We start from the raw sequence: 5,228 nt of genomic DNA on the forward strand, positions 1-5,228 counted from the left end.
ATATACCACATTTTATTTATCCACTCATCTGTTGAAGGACATTTGGGTTGTTTCCATCTCTTGGCAATTGTGAATAATGCTGCTATGAACATTGGCGTGCAGATATCTGTTCGTGTCACTGCTTTCCGATCTTCTGGGTATATACTGAGAAGTGTAATCGCTGGATCGAATGGTAGCTCTATATCTAGTTTTCTAAGGAACTGCCAGACTGACTTCCAGAGTGGCTGAACCATTATACAGTCCCACCAACAATGAATAAGAGTTCCAATTTCTCCACATCCCCTCCAGCATTTCTAGTTTCCTGTTTGTTTAATGGCAGCCGTCCTAATCGGTGTTAGATGGTATCTCATTGTGGTCTTAATTTGCATCTCTCTAATAGCTAGTGAAGCTGAACATTTTTTCATGTGTTTCTTGGCCATTTGTATTTGCTCTCTTTTTTAAAATTATTTTTTGTAGACTATAACATAGAATATATATAGAAGTGGTAACTTTCCAAGTGCAATTTAACAAGTAGAGAGAAAATTTCAAAGAATATTTTGGGTTGCAGTTCCACAGTTTTAGTTATTTCCTTAATGTGAAATATAACATATATACAAAAATGTAATATCTCTCAAAGTATGATTTAAGTAGTTATATAGGAAATTTCCAAAGTTGTTATGAGTTATGGTGCCATAGTGTGTTATTTCCTTATTGTGAAATATGTATTCAAAAAGGTGATAGCTTTCAAATTACAATATAACAAGTAGCTATAGAACAAATTTCAAAGGATGCTATGTATTATAGTTCTGCTATATTTCCGTTTTTCTTTCCTTCTAGCTATTCTAATACCCTAGCAACTAAGAAAAAGAAAATTATATAAAGATTCAGTATTCATAATCATTTTTAAAATTCCATCTTGTCTGTTGCTACCCCTTCCTCTAGTTTAATCATTTTCCGATCTAAGGGATGTCTAGGCAGTGACCACCCTAACTTGTTCATGTTGAAAAGGGGAGTCTTAGGTTATTTGTTTTTCTTATTCCTTTGTTTCGTTATGGTTTGTTAATTTTCTTGGGATATGGTAGGAACATGTTGGAAGCAATGTAGTTATTTTAGGTTATTTGTTTTCCTTATTCCTTTGTTTTGTTTTGTTTGAAATGTTTTTTTGTTTGTTTTTTACTTTTTTGATAAAGTTTAAAAAAAAGAAAAGGGGTGTCAACTTTATGAGAACAGGGGACACATCTAGTTGTTCTTCAAGAGGCTATTGTCTCTGGGTTTTGGGACTTATCTGGCATGGATCAATAAGGAAACAGAGATGTTGAATTGTATGATAAACGAACTAGACTAGGCAAACATTTATAGAATGCTACACCCACAACAGCAGGACACACATCTTTTTTCAAGGGCTCATGGATTATTCTCTAAGATAGAAATGTTTTGTCCATTGATGACAGTAGAGTTCTCTGCAGAATTTAAGTTTCTGAAGAATAAACTTAGTGAGTGAAACTTTTATAGAGTTTGAGATAGGGGTCTGGCTATTCTTTAAGGTTTTTGGGACTACTGTTGACTTGTGCTTATCATACTGTGGTCCTTAGGAAAATCTAGCTGAAGCTTGCATAGGAGTAACCTCCAGGACAGCCTCTTGACTTTATTTGAATTCTCTCAGCCATTGAAACCTTATTTTGTTGCTTTTCATTTCCCCTTTTTGTTCTCAAAGGCATTCTCAATCCCTCAATGCCAGGGTCAGGTTATTCCCAGAATCTGTGTCCCACATTGCCAGGAAGACTCATTCATCTGGGGGGTCCTGTCCCATGTTGGGGGTACTTTTTAATTTTTGTTAGTCTAGCTAAGGGTCCTTTGATTTTATTGATTTTCTCAAACAACCAACTTCTGGTTTTGTTGATTCTATTGTTTTCATGTTCTCAATTTCATTTATTTCTGCTCTAATCTTTGTATTTCTTTCCTTCTGTTTATTTTGGGGTTAGTTTGCTATTCTTTCTCTAGTTCCTCCAGGTGAACAGTTAATTCCTCGATTTTTGCTGTTTTGTCTCTTTTAATATAGGCAATTAGGGCAATAAATTTCCTTCTCAGCACCATCTTTGCTACATCCCATAAGTTTTGATATGTTGTATGTTCTGGTTTGATAATGCTGCCAGAAACATCAGAAATGGATTAGCTTTTATAAAGGGCATTTATTTGGTTATGAATCTACAGTTGAAGACCATGAAAATGTCCAAATTAAAGCATCAATACAAGTATACCTTCACTGAAGGAAGGCCAGTGGCATCTGGAAAACCTCTGTTAGCTGGGAAGGCACATGGCTGGCATCTGCTGATCCCAGGTTGTGTTCTAGCTCCTCTCTGAGGTCCTGTGTGTTCTTCAAAATGTTGCTCCTGAGGCACCTCCCGGCCCGCCCCCGCCAGCCGGGTGGTGGCAGGGACCGCGCCGGTGTGGGATGCGCCGCCCAGCTGGCGTCGGCTGGGGTCACGGGTGGACGGCGGTGGGGAGGGTGCGGCCAAGCAGAGCCGGGATCCTAGAGACTCCAGTCATCATGCCTAGAGCCTCGCAGAGCTGAGATCGGGAAATGCGATCGCGCGGCGACAGGAGCCGACCCTGCTTCCCTCCACCTCGGCCTCTTGGGCGGCGGCCGTACCTTAGACCCGAAGGGCAGGCGCGAATCATGACACAAAAGGGCACTATGAAGCCTGTGAAGAAAAAGAAAACGGAAGAGCCTGAATTGGAGCCCCTGTGCTGCTGCGAGTTCATAGATCGAAATGGGGAAAAGAACCACGTGGCTGCTTGTTTGTGTGATTGCCAAGATCTCGATGAAGGGTGTGACACATGGATTACATGTAAATCTCAGCAGCCAGAGGCTTTTGAAAGAATCATGGATACAATATCTGATCGCCTCCGAATTCCTTGGCTTCAGGGAGCCAAAAAAGTTAACATTAGCATCGTTCCCCCAATCATCTTACTGTCCCTCTTCCTCCACGTGGCCTCCTGACACTTCCTCCTGGAGGTGGTGGTTTTGATTTCCCTTCCCGTGCTGGCCCTGTGGTACTACTACCTCACCCACAGAAGGAAAGAAGACTCTGTTTTTCCTGAACCTCAGACTGTTCTCACTGGGCTACATGCACTAGGTGTTCCTTCAGGAAGTGGTCCCCAAAGAACGTGTGGGGCCCGTTCTGCTGGCTGTTCTCACCTGCAGGTTAGTTCTGATACTCTTAGGCTTGTATAGAGCCAAGGCGAATCCAGTTTACCTCAGAAATCCAGCAAGCAACAACAGCTCTGTAAGCAACAGCCAAGTTGAATACCTGAGCGGAAAAGGACAGGAGAAGACCAAACGTTTTAAAATTCCCCACAGATCATAAAATACATAAAGGGAAAAGAAGAAAAGGAAGTCCAAGTCTGCCTACCAATTGTGTTTCACCATAATAACCAAGTGTTCACACCAGGGCAAGCCTCACAACTGCTTGTTGGGGTTCTGTGTGCAGCCAGTCTCCTCCTGCAGAATTTTTAGGGGACATCATAACCAAAGGTCAAAGTTTTTTGAAGCAGATCCTTTTTTTTTTTTTTTTTTTTTAGCTTCTTTTATTTTTTTTATTTTTTATTTTTTTTAAATTCAGTTTTATTGAAATATATTCACAAACCATACAGTCATCCATGGTATACAATCAACTGTTCACAGTATGATCATATAGTTATGCATTCATCACCACAATCTATTTCTGAACATTTTCCTTACATCAGAAAGAATCAGAATAAGAATAAAAAATAAAAGTGAAAAGAGAATACCCAAACCATCCCCCCATCCCACCCTATTTGTCATTTAGTTTTTACTCCCATTTTTCTACTGATTTTTTTTTCAATTTTTTAACTTTGTTTATCAAAAAATTAAAAACAAACAGGCAAACAACAACCAAAAAAACCCCACAACATTTCAAACAAAGCAATGGATTAAGGAAAACAAATAACCTAAAATAACTACTTTGCTTCCAATATGTTCCTACCATACCCCAAGAAAATTAATAAACCATGTCCAAACAGAGGAGTAAGAAAAACAAATAATCTAAAATAACTACATTGTGAAGCAGATCCTTTTATTTTCTACTCAAGATATTATTAAGTAATAATCAGGTATTACTCATTCACACAGGATTCTCAGTCCTCTACTAGTGTTACTCAGGTTGAATTCTCAATCCTCTACTAGTGTTTTTTTTGGGGGGGGGATCTTGTTTAAGAATTCATAAAATTGAAGACACTGTCCTTTCTCTGGAGAGGTAGATCTGCATGAAGAGAGGGTAGAGGCTGGTTGACTGGTCACGCTCCAAGGCCTGGCCGCAGACCCTTGGGGGTGGGGAGACTGCTTCCCTTTTCCATTCCTGAGATGACTGATAGTGATGACAATCACAATGACAACTTACCGCTCGTTCAGGGCATTGATATGATGGCTTTCTTTATGCTTTAATAAAAAATGTAATGTTACATGTTTTTATTACATGTTTTATGATAGACAGCAAGATAAGGATTTTAAATAACATTTACTTCCCTCATTCTCCCTGCCTTCTGCCCTGGGAGTTTTAAGTTGTGTAAATTCTCCTTTAGAAAGGAATGAATGATTCATGCACTGCTGGTTACCAATGATCAAGTCCTTCTTTTACTCCTATATAGGGAAAAATTGTCACCTGGACAATTACTGAGTCCAGCTGGTACAAGGAGTTCCTGGCTCGACAGTGGCTCAGAACCTGAGCTCTGTGGGAGAGGAGCAGTTGCCACAGTGACGTAATATAATTCCAGACAAAACCAAAATGATAACAACAGCATTAACAACAGAAGAAATAAACCAAACAAACCAAAAGACCCAACCCAAATGACCTGATAATTTTATTATTCTGGCAGCTTTATTCTCTGTAAAGGCATATCAGTTAGACTTCTTCAGTTATTAAAATGTCTTCCAAGATGTCATTTCCACATTCATGTTGGGGTATGTTCATGGATCCCAACTGATGATATATTAAGTGAGGCTAGTAGGAAGGAAGACTTATTTTCCCTTTACATCTAAAAATGATATGTATTATCACTGTGCTGGTTTGAATCTGTTATGTACCCCATAAAAGACTATGTCCTTTTAATCTACTCTTGTGGGGGCAGACTTTTGTGGGTGGGATCTTTTAAATAGATTGTTTTCATGGAGATGTGACCTTTTAATTAGATTATTTCCATGGAGATGTGAACCTGCCCATTCAAGGTGA

At 39.3% G+C, this 5,228-nt stretch overlaps 1 pseudogene; it reads left to right on the forward strand.

Moving 5' to 3' along the window:
- Positions 1–2,656: 2,656 nt before the first annotated feature.
- Positions 2,657–3,347, forward strand: LOC119540635 (annotated as a pseudogene).
- The last annotated feature ends 1,881 nt before the right edge of the window (positions 3,348–5,228 follow it).

The sequence above is a fragment of the Choloepus didactylus genome, chromosome 7, assembly GCF_015220235.1.
Source record: "Choloepus didactylus isolate mChoDid1 chromosome 7, mChoDid1.pri, whole genome shotgun sequence".
Classification (NCBI taxonomy): Eukaryota; Metazoa; Chordata; class Mammalia; order Pilosa; family Megalonychidae; genus Choloepus; species Choloepus didactylus.